This window comes from Leptonychotes weddellii, chromosome 6 (genome assembly GCF_054177405.1).
Source record: "Leptonychotes weddellii isolate Sample4059 chromosome 6, ASM5417740v2, whole genome shotgun sequence".
Lineage (NCBI taxonomy): Eukaryota > Metazoa > Chordata > Mammalia > Carnivora > Phocidae > Leptonychotes > Leptonychotes weddellii.
Genome location: NC_138374.1, coordinates 99,833,908 through 99,852,068, shown reverse-complemented (window position 1 = coordinate 99,852,068; position 18,161 = coordinate 99,833,908). Strand labels below are relative to the sequence as shown.

The window sequence follows — 18,161 nt, the reverse complement described above, 5'->3', positions numbered from 1 at the left end:
AATCTTAAAAAAAAAAAAAAAAACTTCAGGAAGGTCACCCCAATAGCTCATATATAGATAATCTTCATGCCTGTTGTTCTATGAGCCTCAAAAAGATCACCAGAGACATAGAAACTATAGGAAAATCTGTAAGATTGACAGTGCCTGCCCTCAATCTGAAGTTGTTTTGAGCCTGACTTCTATGCTGTTATTTGTGGAGAAGCCCAAGTTCCACAGGCCTAGAGGCCCTGGCTAACCAGGTGCATATTGCGCAAGAGCAGGCCATGCAGGTCAGGCTAGACAGAGACCTGGAATAGGGCAAGTGTTGAGAGAGGCTGGGCAACAGGAACTGGCTGCTGGGAGTCCACGGTAGCTGCTTAATTGCAAGGCCTAACCTACACAAATACACATATTCCCTCTGAAGTTAAAGCTGGAGGAGTCTCAACAGCCTTGACAGGATTAGGCCAGGAGGGCTGGGCCAATAACAGACACCTTGAAGCCGTGATTGCCGGAGAAGTTCTGGACCTCATCAGGCAGCCAGAACAAAAGGGGACTAATTGCCACCAGTTTAAAGCTGCTGCCTCAGAAAGATTATGAGGTCACCCTGAGGTCATTTAGGAGCTTGGAGGTCAGCCAAAGCCCCACAGGCCTGGAGTTTCCCTTGAATCCCAGAACCAGGTGACATGGGGATGACTGTACATGCGCACAGCATGCAGGCTGGGGTAGTTAGGGACCTGAACAGGGCACCATTGGGTGAGGTCAGGTCGCAGAGCATGCTATTGGGGATACATGACATCCTCCTACTTCCAAGCTTTCACCTGCACAACTGTGTGTATTCACACTAAAGCAGAGTTGGAGGAGGACTGCTTTGCCAGGTGGGGACTAGACAGCTGGCCAATGTATCCCCCAATAAGAGACTCTCAGGAAACTTGATTTCTGGAGAAGCCTGGACCCTATCAGGAAACCAGTCCAAAATGGAGATTGACAGTCACTAATTTAAACCTGGTACCTCAAAATGGGGGGGTGGGGGGTTGGCTTCTTTCTACTGTGGAGGGCAAGTAGGTAGTTGTGAATGGTCTCAGTTCCACAGGCCTACTGGGCTCCTGCAACCAAAGGCCTACTGACAAGGTGTGGGCTGTACGTGCATGGAAGGCACAAGTCGGGGTAGACAGGGATATGGAACAGGGCAACGTACGGGGAAGCCAGGTCATAGGGTAAGGCTATTGGGGATACCAGCCTAACCTATACAAATGTATATATTCCCCCTGAAAGCAGAGCAGAGGAATATGGACCACCTTGCTGGGGCTGGATTAGGTAGGCTGGCTGACATACTTTCCAGTGCTAGACTGCTGGGAGCCTTGATTGCTGCAGAAGGCTGGGACCCAGTGAAGAGTTAAGTACGCATGGGGACTGACTGTTGCCCATTCAGTGGCCACCTCAGTGATTTTCAGGAGATGGATTTTCTCCACCCTTGAAGCAATGCAGGTAGTTGGGGACCTATCTGAGCTCCACAGTCCTGGAGGGCCCCAGCTGGCTCTGGGCAGCTGACAGGGTGTAGACTGTGCATGGCAGGCGAGGCAGGTGAGGCAGGTTAGGGTAGCCAGGGACCAGGAACAGGGCAATGTTGGTTGAGGCTGTGGCACAGAAGTAGGTACGGCAGGTACAAGGCATCTGCCTAATTTCAAGACTGAACCTACACAAATGCACATATCTCCCCTGAAGGCTGTTTTGTTTAGGGAAGCAAATAATGCTCAAAGACTGATTTTGTCTTTGCCAACAATGTATTTAACACTGATTCCCTGCAAATTTCACATGCCAATAGTGTACAGAATAATGTCTTTTAATAAGCCAATAAAGAGGGCATCTGGGTGCCTCAGTCAGTTGGGCGTCTGCCTTCAGCTCGGGTCATGATCCCAGGGTCCTGGGGTTGAGTCCTACGTCGGGTTTCCTGCTCAGCGGGGAATCTGCTTCTCTCTCTGCCCCTCCACCTGCTTGGGCTCTCCTTCTCTCTCTCTCGCTCTCAAAAATAAAAATAAGCCAATGAATATACCCCAAACCAATGTTAGATGAATCACACTATGGTTCTAGGCAAGGAGAGGTGAAAGTAGTAAAGTCGAAATTTAGTTGAGGTGTATCTTTATCAGAGTTGGTATCTGGGAGAGCCAGCTAAGCCAACCAAGAGCTGAAGTCCACCTGCCAGTACAAAAGTAAGATTCCTGTGTTGCTAGAGCAGACTGCTAGCGAACGGCCACTCTAGTGTTAACAGGTGAGGTGATCATCTTTGTGAGGCCTCTGTAGAACTTTCTCCACTGCTTGTGAAAGAGTGGCTTTTACCAAGCAGGAGCTAATTGCCCCAAGGTCTTTAAGAGCTGTCAGTTCAGCCAAGTGTCACCTTGCCCTGACCAAGCACTCTCAGATCATCCTCACAAACTCTTTAGTGTTTATAGTCTTAATGCCCCCTTGCCATAATTGCTTCTTTATATATTTTTTTTAAAGATTTTATTTATTTGACCGACAGAAGAGCACAAGCAGAGGGAGTGGCAGAGGGAGAGGGAGAAGCAGGCTCTGCACTGAGCAGGGAACCCAATGCAGGACTCGATCCCAGGACCCCGAGATCATGACCTGAGCCGAAGGCAGACGCCTAACCATCTGAGCCACCCAGGCGCCCTCTTTATATGTTTTTATAAACACTGGGCCCCCTCAACAGTTGAGCTATTATTGAGTTCTTATCAGTGAGAACAGTTGAGATGACATCCTGACACAACATACTTTATCCTTATATTGAAACAACTTTGCTTCTAAAAGCATTTTTTGTCTTTGTCATAAACAAGTGTATAGGAAATCATATATACAACACTGCACCCTGTGATTTCCAAATCTAAGCTCACAAAAATATTAATCCACCCGTGATTCTGTATTACATAATCTTAATCATATTTGGGGAGTATTTTTCCTTTGATGCACATTCTTTTACACCATAGTTTAATGACCAGTTTAAGCAACCATATTCCTAATACTATCAATATAAATATAATAAAGAACTCTTTAGCATGGTACCGTATTGAAACACCAAAAAACAAAAACTTAACCTTCTTAAACCACTTGGTTGAACTTCCTTAACAAATATGTACCCAAGTGGAGACCATTTTTATAAAGCTCCAGGGTTACAAGCTTCCATAGCACTATTAAATACGTATTTAGTTGTCATAACATCAGAATTCAAGCCTGTCATCATTTTAGGGATGCATGTCTTTGTTCCCATTTCAATTCCTGCGAAGTTATTTTGACTTTATTAGTCTCCTCTTCTAAATGTGCCTTTACTTATCCTAAGTTTCCTAATATATTTAAATTTATCAGATTGATTTGAGGAGGTCTAATGTGAAATATTTCTACAGTTATTTTAATAGTTGCTTCATCTTCTACTGATCTGGAATAATCTCTTTTTCTTTCTATTGTAGGATTCATTACCTGTTAGAGTTTTACACATCCCATTATGTTGTGTTCCTTATTTTTCCCTTGAACTGCAATAGGTTAGGGTGAGGGTTGACTTAGAACATACTATCCTGGTCCAGTTTTCCATATTATACATAACTGGTTGAGGAAGCTTCAAGGCCATATTCGTAGGTACTTACACCATAGGTATATCCACAGTCTAGCAGTAAGAAAGGTACTATGGTTCCATTCCAACAACATGTACTTAGGAACATGTTTTCCTTTTACCATAAGGGAGCTTTCTGTGGCCTGTAGGCTCTACTCTCCCTGTTGATATTATAAAAGTATGCACCCCAATATCATGTGGGTTTTTTTGCCTTTAAGTGCCAATATTTTAATTTTCAGTTGCCCAAGGAATCATAGCCATTAGGGTATGTGGTATCTACTTTACTTCTTGTTGGGCTGTTATCTCAGGCAACCAGTATTACCCCAAGATTATAGCTGTTCTAAGAGTATTCCACACATCAACAACTGGCAATCTATAGTTAGAGGAACATATTTTATGTCTGTCTTTATTATAGTTGATGTACAATGTTATATTAGTTTCAGGTGTACAACATAGTGATTCAACAGTTCTATACGTTATGCTAACCACAGTCATACAATGTTATTACAATATTATTGACTATATTCCCTATGCTGTACTTTCCATCTCTGTGCCTTATTTAATAACTGGAAGTTTGTACCTATTAATCTCCTTCACCTATTTTGCCCATCCCCAATTTATTCTCTGTATTTATGGTTCTATTTCTGTTTTGTTTGTTCATTTGTTTTTTGATTCCACATAAAAAGTGAAATCAAATGGTATATTACTTTTTCTATTTCCTTTAGCATCATACCCTGTAGGTGCATCCATGTTGTCACAAATGGCAAGATCTCAGTGTTTATAGCTGAGTAGTATTCCATCATTATGTACATATACCAACTTTTTTATACATTCATCTATCAACAGATCCTTAGGTTACTTCCATATCTTGGTTATTATCAATAATGCTGCAATAATCATAGGGGTGCATGTATCTTTTCAAATTATTGTTTTTATTTTCTTTGGGTAAATACCCAGTAGTGAAATTACTGGACCATTTGGTATTTCTATTTTCAATTTTTTTAGGAAACTCCATACTGTTTTCCATAGTGGTTGCGCCAGTTTACATCCTACCAACAGTGCACAAGTGTTCCCTTTTTTCCATATCCTAATTCTTGTTGTTTCTCGTCTTTTGGATACTAGACATTCTGACAGGTGTAAGGTGATACCTCATTGTGGTTTTGATTTGCATTTTCTTTTTTTTTAATTGGCTCTATGCCCAACATGAGGCTTGAACTCATGACCCTCAGATCAAGAATCACATGCTGTATGGCCTGAGGCAGCCAGGTGCACCTGATTTGCATTTTCTAAATGATTAGTGATGTTGAGCATCTTTTCGTGTGTCGGCCGTCTGTATGTCGTCTTAGGATTTTTTAATCAATTTTTTTTTGGTACTGAGTTGCATAAGTTCTTCATTTATTTTGGCTATTAATCCCCTATTGGATATATCATTGGCAAATATCTTCTTCCATTCAGTAAGTTGACTTTAGTTTTGTTGATGTTTTCCTTTGCTATGCAGAGATGTTATTTTTGTATAGTCCCAATAGTTTATTTTTGCTTTGTTTCCATTGCCTGAGCAGATATCTAGAAAAATGGTGCTAAGGCTGATGTCCAAGAGATTACTACTTATGTTTTCTTTTAGGAGTTTTATGATTTCAGGTCTCACAGTTAGGTCTTTAATTCATTTTGAGTTTATTTTTATGTATAGTGTAAGAAAACAGTTTCATTTTTTTGCATGTAGCTGTCCAGTGTTCCCAACACCATTTATTAAAGAAACTATATTTACCCATTGTATATTCTTGCCTTCTTTCTCATAGAGTAATTAATCATACAAGCATGGGTTTGTCAGGTCGCCTCTGTTCCATAGATGTGTCTATTTTTGTGCCAGTACCACACTGTTTTGATTACTGTAGCTTTGTAGTGTATCTTGAAATCTGGGATTGTGATATCTTCAGTTTTATTTCTCAAGATTGGTTTGGTTATTTGGGTATTTTGTGGTTCCATACAAATTTTAGGATTATTTATAAAAAATGTAATTGGTATTTTGATAGGTGTCTATTGAATCTATAGATTTTGCTTTGGGTAATACAAACATTTTAACAATATTCTTCCAATCTGTGAACATGGTATATCTTTCCATTTGTGTCTTCAGTTTTTTTGGTCAGTGTTTTATGGTGTTAGACTATAGGTCTTTTACCTTCTTGGTTATATTTACTCCTAGGTATTTTATCCTTTTTTGGTATAATTGTAAATGAAGTTGTTAATTTCTATTTCTTCTACTTTGCTATTGGTGCATAGAAATATAACAGGGTCCTGTATGTTATTTTTTTATCTTGCAACTTTACAGAATTCATTTATTCTAGTAATTTTTTGTTGGAGTCCTTAGGGTTTTCTATATGTATAGAATTATGTCATTTGCAAATAGTGCAGTTTTACTTCTCCCTTACCAGTGTGTATGCCCTTTATTTCTTTTTCATGTCTGATTGGTGCAGCAGGACTTCCAGCACTATGTGAGTAAAAATACAGAGAGTGGACCTCCTTGTCTTATTCCTGATCTTAATAGAAAAGTATTCAGCTTTCCACCATTAAGTATGTTAATAAAAAAGTGACTGCCATTGTTCCTCCAGGTAAACCTCCTGCAAGTCCAACAGGGAACTGCAAGAATTTCCTTCCTTTAGTGAATTTGTTTCTGGCATAGGTTATAAATTGGGCATATGGATAAAACTGAACATAATTTCAGGATTTGTATCTGGCTTAAAAGTTCTGCATACTAAATATCAAAGTATAGCCTACTATTATACGTTCCAATATGACCAGGATAGGTTTTACTAACCTCAGTTCCCATGTTCTTGAGGGTAGAAACTTGTGGTGTGCGAGAGAAGCCTGATGTACACCATGAAGGATAATGATATGTGTTATATGCTAAGTTTTCTACATGTTGCTATAACACCTGACAGGTTGTCCCTATTCTTGTAAAGACTGAACATGGTATCCATGGATTGATTGATTGTTTTCTAATATATGAATATGGATTGAGTTAATTGAGTATAGTAACTGATCAATTTCTGGCCTATTAATAAAGATACAATTGCTCATTTTGCTTATTCAGCAGCTGCTCTTTTACAAAATACTGGCACAGAAAGTATCTCAGAAATGAAATTGAGGTTATTTTCAGTCTGCCATTTGTCTGCTTACTCAATTCAGTAAGATATGATAAGGAACGTAGAAAAGTCAATATCTGATTGTCTTGGTATATAAGCTGGGTTATAACAAGGGCCAATTAGTAGTTTAGGCCAGTCTTCATCCTTCAAGTCAGTCTCTAGTAGGGGATATCATTTAAGAGATTCTTTGGAGACTTCCACTGCTTCATCAGGTTCCCTGAGTCTTTGGTTTTTCCATTGATTAAAGGTTTCTCAGTGAGCAGATAGTGCTGATACTGACAGGTGAGATGGAGAGGTTGGGCTTGGTAGTATAGATGTTACTAGTGATGCTGTCGAGTCCTCAGTTAAAATATGGTGACCCAGGATGGTGATCTGCAAAGGAAGTAGAGGATATCACAGACAGTGGAGTTGTAGCTGGACCGGAAGGCGCCTTCCACTTTGGAATGATAGCATAACTACTATTGCTGAAACTGTTAGAAGAGAAACCCATACATATAGTAAGTATGATATCCAATGGTAAGCAATAGGTAAAATAGTATGGCCAGCAAGCAGAATGCTGCACTGATCCACTTCATAATATTGTTAGAGTTGAAGATGCATAGTGGCTTTTATTTTGTAGGCATAAAGTTCTAGGGAATTGTGTGTGTGTGTGTATTTACATTCAATAGGAGTTTTTCCATCCTTTCTATATCTATGCTTTAGAGATCTTGTCACCTCCCATTTTGTTTTAGTCCAAGCTTTCACATCTAGATTGTTAGGAAGCAACCTAAGCTTATGCTTGAACAAATCATTATACTTTTCAATTGACCCAGAGGCAGTAGGATTATAGGGTAAGTGGAAGTTCCACATCATGCCTTATTTCTTTGCCCAATCTTATATTCACGTTCTTATAAAGTCGTGCTCTGATCTGGTTTTATGATGGCTGGGATACCAGAGCAAGCATCCATATTTCTAATGCTCAGACTTGTAGATTTTTTATTAATTTTCCTGAAAGAATAGGGTAATCCTACTCTTCACCGTGTGTCTACAATGATGCATGCATATAGTTTATTCTCTAATATAGGCAGGTGTCCTATATAATCATTTGTATAATTTTAAATGGTCTGTCTGCTTTGATTTATCTGAAGTATTTATTAATGACATCCATGCTTTAAACTTTTAGCAATTCTCATATTTAATTTGAAATTGGAGGTATTTAATGGTACATACATGTCTTTTTCCTCTAACCATATTCTAGTGCAATGTGTACCAGCATGACCTATTTGATGTTGTGCCAATAGAATGATTCTGTTATTTGGCATAGCTGTGTGTTCAGGTTGTAAGCCCATTGTCCTTCTTGCTTATATACAGTTATGCTTTGAATTGGTTTCCTCACTAACCATAAATTATTGGGTTAGTTAAAATTTGACACATTTCCACCTCTTTACCTACTGAGTTTGTCCACCTGGTTATTAAATTTCATTACTTCAGAGTTCTCCTGAGGTATAGAGACATCTGTGATAAATAAGGAGATATCAGTCAGGGCTATTTTCTGCCCTATGTCCTTACCTCATTATGTTCTTATTTGGTATTTTACAGTAATTTTCCCACCATGTTCATGTCCAAAATTCTTATTCCATTAGCTACTGTCCATGAGTCTGAGAAAAGATATACCTGACTCACTTTCCTTAACAGATTATTCACTCACCAATTTATGGCTATTTGTTCATCATACTGTGTTCTCCAGAACCTGATTCTGTCAAGTTAAGACCATCATTAGTCCTCAAGGCCACAGTGTGCCAGCCTTCTCTAGATGGTGTGAAGGAAGCTGATTCATCTAAAAACCATTCATCATTGAGTGCCATGGACCAGAGTTGTCTCCATTGCCCAACTGCTCAAGCTTAAATAGGTTCATCCCTCAGAAATTCTGTAAAGTCCACTTCTGGAATTTTGGAGGTTTCCTCAGTTCATGCAGAGGGCTGACCCTCCATCATTTAGTCCTGCTTGGAAACAGACATTCTCTATGTTAGGACTTTATGGTCAGGAATAATTCCCCTCTGTCTGTCAGGGGTCTGCTTAACTCCAGAACAGGCTATTGGAGTTTAAGTATAATTAGCTTATTTTCTGTTAGTGGCTCTGTAGTTTTCAGGGCCTCATACTGTGCCCAGTTGAGTCTTACAATTCACTGATATCTGTTGGACCACGGGAAAATCTTAGTCCAAAATGCAATCTAGTAAAAATTGAGTTCCTACGATGTCTTAGTCCATAGACACCATGTTGCAAACCCTTGTGAATATAGGCACTTTAGTTTCTTGGGTTTTTTTTTAAAGATTTTATTTATTTGAGAAAGAGTGTGAGGGAGCATGAGCTGGGGGTAGGGGCAGAGGGAGAGGGAGAAGCAGTCTCCCCACTGAGCAGGGAACCCAACAGGGGGATCCATCCCAGGACCCTGAGATCATGACTTGAGCCAAAGGCAGATGCTCACTGAGCTACCCAGGCACCCCTAGGCACTTTAGTTTATATTAGGAGTCCTCAATAGCTGATACCAATGTATTAAAAGTTTGAGAGCATTTTGAAATAAGTTGTCTCTTGAGTCTCTGTCCATCTGAATTCCCTATCTTTTTTGCTATTTTATAAGTGTGTTTTGATATTATCTCCATTTAGTGGCGTGTGCTGTTTCCAATATCCAAACAGTCCTATCGGTTTCTGAGCTGCTGCTTTTGTGGTAGAAATAGGGATGCAATGTATCTTGTTTATGACTGGGTCTGTTATTTTTCTGCCTTCAGAGGACCAAATTATACCTAGAAATTTTCCTATAGTATAGGGTCCTTGGACATTACTTGGGTCAGTTGTCCATCCTCTGAGCGTAAAGAATTGAATTGACTCTATTGTAACCCAGGTGTTCCAAGTTATCACCATAAATAAGCATGTTATCAGTACAAGAAATACTAATTTGTGTGTGTGTTGTGTTTTCCTGAAAGGCCTGGAATTCTTGTTAGAAGATTGTGGGCTATTACTGGGTTGTCAAGGTATTCTGTTGGTAACCTAGAAAACTGATATCATCTGCCTTCCTATGTGAATGCAATCATGGGTTGGCTCTCCTTAGCAACTGGAATAGCAAAGAACATGTCAGATAAGTCTATCCCCATGCAATCAGTTCCAGATCCAGTGGTGATATTGCTTATGATAGCACCTATATTTGGGAGTGCTCCCTTAGCTTGGGGAGATTCTCTGTTTAAATTCCTAAACATCTGTAAATCTATATGACCTGTCTAGCTTTTTGATAGGCCAGATTAAGTTATTTATATGGTGAAATAGTAGGCACAAAAATTTGTTCTTTTACAAGTTCCTGAATGTTTTCCTTATTATTTGTGTGTCCTATTATATCCATTCCAAGAATGTTTTCTAAATTGGGACTTATAGGGCATTTAGTTTTAAAGTCTGTCCTCATTGCTGGAATCTATGTACCCACGTGTGTGGGGTTAATTTTCCTTCTCATCCTTCAATCGGTCCCTTTTTGTTGCTTAAGTTTTCTAAATTAGTAGGATATCCTTGTGTCATTATTAGGACCCTGTATCTAACAACACAGTGGTATATGTAGTGTTTTTATTTGCAAAAGAGGTTTCTGTTGATATGAGCAATTGTCTCTGGCTTGAGCCAAGAGGAGAGACTGCTGAATTCCTATGGGGAGCTCATAGGGTTTGCTCTCTTTGACTAGCAGTGATTTGTCTATTAATTGGATTAGGTTTTATAAAGGGACAGTATTTACAGCAAATGGACTAGTGGATATATGTGTGTTTATTTTCTGTAGGTCTATTTACTGTACAAGGTGGTTGTTTCTGTTTCTCTGCCTCTCCTATGTAGTTTGTGGGGTATCTATTTGAGTTTCTACTTTTATAATTTCTTTTCAAGGATAGTGGTCGAAATAGTGTAGGTGGCCAAAAAGGCCTTGTAGATTTGGGTCTAGATGGTCTATTTTGATTTGGTCTATTTTTATTAGGTGTAGGCCTGTTGTGTCTGCATACATGAGGGTTAAAGCTACAGCCTTTATCTTTTGCTTTTAAAGTTTATTTTTTTTTAGCAATCTCTACACCCAAAGTGGGGCTCAGACTCCCAACCCCAAGATCAAAAGTCGCACACTCTTCTAACTGAGGCAGCTAGGTGCCCCTCTAGCCTTTATCTTGACCTACTTCTTGAGCTGTTCATACTAATCAGTTTTCCTGTGTTTCTGGTGCCTGCAAATAATGTGGATCCGTCCCATGGGGATGCAGCTTAGAAGATGACCTCTTAATTTGTTCTGTGCTTCTACATCTAGCAGTGTAGGTGTCTGTCCCTTAACATATAGGTAATAGTCCTAATTTCATTTATTAGCTTCCCCTGCTGTTTTCCATGGAGATGTTTTAAGGGATGATATATTAGGTATAGGCCATCTTAATCTCCAGGTTGCTGCTACCCAAATGAAGATCTTTGTAGATTAATATTATCCTCTCCAGATGCTCTAAGATGTTAATTCAATTTAGCATTAGTGGTAATGGGTTTGAGGTACAGAACCTCTGTTTCTGTGAGGATCAAGTTTTGTCCTCCTTTGAAACATAAATCTAATAGCCACTGGATTTCTGTGACCAAATCATTTTGTTCGAATTCTATTTTAATTGTTACCATTTCTTGTCTGGTATAAGCTCTCCAGTGACTCTGATTGGTTCCATATTATCAAATTTGTCATTTTGTCTATTACCATGGGCTTAGCTTCTAGTTAATGTTACTGGTGTCAAAAGAGTTAAAATAATTATCATTCTCAGGATGTGGATTAGTGCCCTTAGAGGCAAAAGGATCTGGGTTTCTGTCTACCCTGGAGATAACTTTTTGGGCCAGTGATGGCTGCACACAGGATAGAATTGACATGTGAGCCACAAGAGGTGAAAACAGAGTTAACCAAAGGTATATAGAGAATAAAGATACAGACAGAGTATCCGGGAGACTCAGAAAGCAAAAGAGAGTCTCATCTTTGCTTGGGGTCTGGGGTTTTTACTGAGGATTGTGGGTTTGTTGTATGTGTCCTCTCAGGCATCCAGGAACTGGTTAGAACAAAGACAAGGGCATATGTGTTATTCCTTGGAGCCAGGAGGTCTTGGCATTGAGATGTGTAGTGCTGGTGTTCTAGAATATGTGTACGATGGCTTTATCTTGTCCTTCTTTAGATGTTATCTATTCTAGAGAAATCATTAACTGCTTGTCCCTTATAAAGAAGACCTACACTATCTGCTTTATGAGGCATGTGTAAACTGGGGGTGCATGTTCTAGCAAGAATAGAAGCAGGAGAAGGAGGAAAAACAGATTTTTATAGAGTCCTTCAGTTTCCCTATCTCACTAGCACTCTTCTTTTCTACCTGTAGGTGTCTATGTATCTTAATGCTCCTAAGAAGATCTCTATAATGTCTTCCTTAGTTGCTCTTTTTAATACAGGATATAACTGGGTTGGATGATCAGACCAACATCTGGAGTTTCCTTAAAGTTTTGCCCAGACTAAGTCTTCAGTAGGTTTCTAGGGATCTTCAGAAGTTAATACACAACCCATTCTATGCCTAAACCACCTCTTGAGTAATTTTGGTAGGGTTTGTGAGTACGACACATTTACTGTTTCCTCCTGCCAGTCACAAAGATCTATGATATTTTATCATCAAGATGCTTAATAGAGCATTCCAAATGGTTTATAATATGGTTAATCAGTATTAAGATAACTATTGGGTCGGGGTGCCTGAGTGGCTAGTTGGTTAAATAGCCAAACCTTGATTTCAGCTCAGGTCATGATCTCAGCGTCCTGGGATTCAGCCCCATGTCAGGTTCTGTGCGCAGTGGGGAGTCTGCCTGAGGATTCGTTCTTTCTTCTTCCTCTGTCCCCCGCCCCCAAATAAATCTTTAAAAAAAAAAAAAGGAACTATTGTGGGCAACATTAGCACCAAATTTTAAGCGTTCTATATTTCAATGTGGAATTTTACAAGCCAATAGCATATACAATAATGTCTTTTAATAAGCCAACAAAGAAATATCATATTCCAAACCAACGATAGATTAATCATACTATTGTTTCTGGCAAAGGGCAATGAAAGGAATAAAGTCTAAATTTAGGTGAGGTGAACATTTTGTTAAACTAAATTCAACCTAGCAAATTAGAATATCTAATTAGCTTTATTAAGCAATTCATGAATAAGGCATCCTCCCATCTAGCAAAGAGCTGCTCCAAGGAGTTGTACAAAATGAAAGGTTTTTGTAAGAAGGAGGGTAGAGCAAGGAAGTCATTAGCAAAAGAAAAGAAAGGATTGTGTTTCAGGCCAGGACATCTTCTGTTAAGGGGAAAGGGACCCGCGGGGTTTGTTACCATGCCACCTCATTGGTGCTGATCAGGAAATTTCAAATTAAAGATCACACTCCTGGGATATGGTGAAACCTCACTGAGTCTTGGTTTGCTGTGGTTGAGGGCAAAGGACTCCATTTTGGACTACTTGTTTCTTTTTTTAACACTTGATAGGAGTTGCTACTGGGGAGAGACAGGTTAGTCAACTGAGAGCTGACGTCCAGCTGCTGGTGCAGCACAGAGAGTCCTGTGTTGCTAGAGCAGGTGGCTAGGGATTGATGGCCAGAGTGTTGATGGGCAAGAGGATGACCTTACCAAGGCCTCTGCATGGTTTTTGCCACCATCAGTAAAGGAATACCCTTTATCATGGCAAGAACTAATTGCCCCAATGTTTTCTGAGAGCTATTTTAGATCAGCGAAGTGTACCCTTGTGCAGATCAAGCTCACAAGCTCTCAGTGTTCACAGTCTAATGTACCCTTGCCATACTTATTTCATGTATTTTTACTGAGAAGCTCTCAGTGGGGCCCCTCAGCTGCTGAGCTACTAGTTCTTATCAGTGAGAACAGATGAGATGTTGACTTCCTGACACATTTTACTTTATTCTTATATCAAAACAACTGTACCTCTGAAAACACTTTTTGTCTGTCATAAACAAGTAGATTTGAAGTCGTATCACACCAATACACAGCAACAGAGGAATGTGACTGCCTTTCTAGGATGAGGCCAATTGGCTGGCTGGCCAGGGGATTGTTCACTAAACAACACCTGGGAGCCTTAATCAGTGGTAAACCCAGAACTTCGTTAGGCAACCAATCCAAATGAGAATTGGTTGCTGTCTCAAAAAGATTTATGAGCAGTGGGTTTCCTCTGCCCTGGAGACTATACGGATGATTAGACACGGGCCCCAGCTCCACAGGCCTGGAGGGCCTCAGCTTCCCAAGGCTGGCCAACAGGATGTGCCCTGAGCATGTGGTGCAGTTCACTTCAGGGTAGACAACTGGAATAGAGCACAGGTCTTGAGAGGCCAGGTCACTGAACAGGGCTTTTGGGGGTACAAGGCATCACCTAATTCCAAGCCATAACCTACATAAATGTGAAGAATCCCCCTGAAGGCAGAACTGATGAAAACTGGACTGCCTTGCCGGATGGGGCTGAGCAGACTGGACCAGGTATCCTCCAATAAAAGACACCTGGGGGAGAAGCCTGGGACCGTGTTAGGCAACCAGTCCAAATATGTACTGAGTGTAGCCATTTTAAAGATGCCGCCTCCGAAAGATTTTTCTGGGAGTGGGTTCTCTTTTGCTCTGAAAGCTATGTAAGGGGTTGGATACCGGCCCCAGCTCCACAGGGCTGGGGGCCTGGCTACCCATGGCTGGCTGACAGGGTATATACTGCACATGTCCCAGCCACACAGGCCAGGGAAGCCAGGGACCTGGAATGGGGCAAGTGTTGAGAGAGTCTAGGTGTCAAGAGCATCTGCCTAATTCCAAGTTCTAACCTAAACAAATGCCCGTATTCCTCCTGAAAGCATCACTGGAGGAATCCAGTCTGCCTTGCCAGAATGGGACCAGTTACCAAGGCTCCCAGTTATCTCTTGTTGGAGGATATTCCATCAGTCTGCCAGGCTATACCCGAGCAGGGTGGTCCAGTTTCCTGCAGCTCTGCTGTTGAGAGAATATGCATATTTGTGTAGGTCAGAGTTTGGAATTAGAAAGATACTTTATACCCCTAATAGCTCACTTCTGTGACTGGCATTGCCTGACACCTTTTTTTTTTAAAGATTTTATTTATTTATTTGACAGAGAGAGCACGCGAGAGAGGGAACACAAGCAGGGGGAGTGGGAGAAGGAGAAGCAGGCTTCCCGCGGAGCAGGGAGCCGGATGCGGGGCTCGATCCCAGGACCCTGGGATCATGACCTGAGCCGAAGGCAGACGCTTAACGACTGAGCCACCCAGGCGCCCCCTTGCCTGACACCTTAACAGATCCATGTAGTCTATGCATGCAGAGTACCTCCTACCTATTAGCTGGCATTGGGCAGCCTAGGACCTCTGGGCTGTGGAGCTGCAACCTTCCCAAACCACCTGCATATTCTCCAGCATAGAGAAAATCCACACCAAGAAAATCTTTCTGGGAAGGGAGCTTTAAACTGGACAGTCTTCATTTGATCTGCCTGGTGGGGTCACAGGTTTACCAGAGCAGGGTTCCAAGGCAGCCCACCCCAAAATGTTCAACAACTGCGTATTAATAATTTTGTTGAAGTTACTTAAGAAACAGCCAGTGTAGGGAGAACACTCTGATACTCCTTTTCTCCAGAAACCAATGAGTAAATCTCTCACATGAAGGACCCTCCTTGTACCAGGAGGTTTGGAGACATCCTTATCATAAGAGACAGGAAATTCAGGACCAAGGAAGCCTATGTGAATGACCCTTGTCACTTTTACTGATTTACTACCACAATTACTTACTAATCAAAGCTCCTGAACATAAGTTTTCTTTATTCTGTCACTTCCTCATAGATTTAGGTTTCTTTGACTAAAACATCTAAAAGCTGCATGCGGGGCGCCTGGGTGGCTCAGTCGGTTAAGCATCTGCCTTTGGCTCAGGTCATGATCCTAGGGTCCTGGGATCGAGCCTCACATTGGGCTCCCTGCTCAGCGGGAAGCCTGCTTCTCCCTCTGCCTCTCCCTCTGCTTGTGTTCCCTCTCTCGGTGTGTCTCTCTCTGTCAAATAAATAAATAAAATCTTTAAAAAACATGCTGCATGACTTGATCATTTCTTTGGGTTTCAATTTTAATATTGGGCCTCTGTGCACATGTAATAAACTTTGGGGTTTTTAATTCTATTAATATGTCTCATATCAATTTAATTCTTAGGCCACCTAGAAGAATCTCGAGGGGTAGGATGAAAGTTATCCTCCCCAACATTTGGCATAGTCAGTAGGATAAACTTCCCTCACTGGATACTATTTGCTTTGACGCTGTTGCCCCTAAGAAATCCTAGAACATCTGATGAACAGCCACCAGAAGGTAAGAATCCTTGGCAGAAGGTAGAAATCATTATCACATCAGTCTCCTGATCTCAGCCTGCATGGTCTAATGGAGTGAGATTGGTGAGTGTCTATCTTCTCTCTCTTTTTTTTTTTTTTTAAAGATTTTATTTGACAGAGAGAGAGAGACAGCGAGAGAGGGAACACAAGCAGGGGGAGTGGGAGAGTGAGAAGTAGGCTTCCTGCAGAGTAGGGAGCCCGATGTGGGGCTCGATCCCAGGACCCTGGGATCATGACCTGAGCTGAAGGCAGACGCTTAACGACTGAGCCACCCAGGTGCCCCTCTTCTCTCTCTTTCTAAATTTAGATCAGCAGGAGAAAATATTTGTGAAAGTAGACCCCCAACACAAAAGAATTAATGTCCCCTGGACAACAGCAGATCTTTCCAATCATAAAGCCCTTTTACAAAACTCCATCCTCCTCCTTCCCAAATTTAGAGAGGAATTAGAAAGATTAGTGGCCATTCACAACACCACCCCTACACACACACACACACACACACACAGGTGACCAAAATATCTCCTAGGTCTGCCTACAAATGATCAGCGGAAGATTGATGTTCAGGGACTAATAGAAACCAAGTTTGAATTGTGTACTCAGAAAGAAGGCTTTTGTTAAAATACTTTATACAGACCTTACAAAGTCTTAAGTCTCTTGATTCCCATTTTAGGTAAAATCTCCCTGATATGAAATAGCTAGTTTAATTTAAAAAGGTGACTCAGTCACTTAGTATTCAGGCTGTAATCCAGTTCCTGGGAGGGAATTAAAAACAGCCTTTGCCTTTACACATGAAGGACCAGAAATGCTGGTCTTTACTAACCCCAAACTTTGTCTATTTCTCTCAAAATGCTTGCAGATATTACAAAAGATCAGGATATTAGAACAAAATCGCCCAGTGCTTCAAAAAGATAATTACACTGAATCTCTTTAAAACAACAACTGGCATTCTTTCTCTATCCTTTAAAGTTATAAACCTTATGTCTTTGAAATGTAAACACAGCCCCCAGTCACCTGAGACTGAAGGGGGAAAAAAGGGAAGAGGACTTTCTAAAATGAAAACTGCTAAAATAGCCCTTGTGTACGAACTCTAACACAGCCTCCATAAGATTAATTCCAAGGACAAATACCAATCTTAAAAGTCTTTTCCACAAATAGTAAAAACACTTCAGCCATCTGAGCAAGTAAACTTTATGGCAACTGTTTATAAACTAGTGAGTTTTATATTGTGTATGTATGTGCATTATAAGTAAGGTGTTTTTCTACCTTTCAATGTTATTTCCAGAGTTCATTTGTAAAGAGCTCTATTTAATTGGCTTAAAAATTAAGTGCTTATAAAAATTTACTATTATGAAAATTGTCAAAATAGAAGCAGTCCAAACGAATTTCAGGTTCACATGATCTAGGAAAATATTCAATTGGAGAATTAATTTATCAGTTTTAAAATGAAAATTCTTACTTTGGGTTTACTGAAAGTCAAGTAAGTTCATATTTAGGTTACAGAATTTTTCAAGAAGAACAGAATAGCTTAGAAGAATGGCTGACTTTGGTATCTCATGAAGTGTTTGTGGGTAATCTAACCATAATTGTTAAAAACAAGTAAATTGGGGTGCCTGGGTGGCTCAGGGGGTTAAGTGTCTGCCTTCCACTCAGGTCATGATCTCAGGGTCCTGGGATCGAGCCCTGCATCGGGCTCCCTGCTCAGCGGAGAGCCTGCTTCTCCCTCTCCCTCTGCCTGCTGCTCTGCCTACTTGTGCTCTCTGTCAGATAAATAAAATCTTTAAAAAACATAAAATAAATTTAAAAGTTTTAGGTAAACTTTCTAAATAGCTTCCAAAATGTTTTGATAACAGAAAAATTTTAAGGTTTCAGGTTAAGTAATGAATTAATTACATTGAATATCTAGATCTTTAAATAATGAAACATTTATTACTGAACATGGGTTTATCTACTTTTGGCTTCCTTATTACAGAAAAACTAAAGATAAATTTGGTCTGTTAGTAAACATTTTTTGTGCTTTACTGAATTTTGTACTATGAAAAAGCATGTTTCTAGAAATTATGAAATG

The 18,161-nt window shown here is 40.4% G+C and overlaps 1 long non-coding RNA gene across 1 annotated transcript; it reads right to left on the bottom strand.

The window, feature by feature from the left end:
- Positions 1 to 1,741: 1,741 nt before the first annotated feature.
- LOC145722299 (uncharacterized) lies at positions 1,742 to 17,865 on the bottom strand. The gene is made up of 2 exons (XR_014146454.1): positions 15,025 to 17,865; positions 1,742 to 14,814 (listed from the first exon to the last, which is right to left on the bottom strand). It is a non-coding gene; the product is annotated as an uncharacterized LOC145722299 (long non-coding RNA).
- Positions 17,866 to 18,161: the final 296 nt, after the last annotated feature.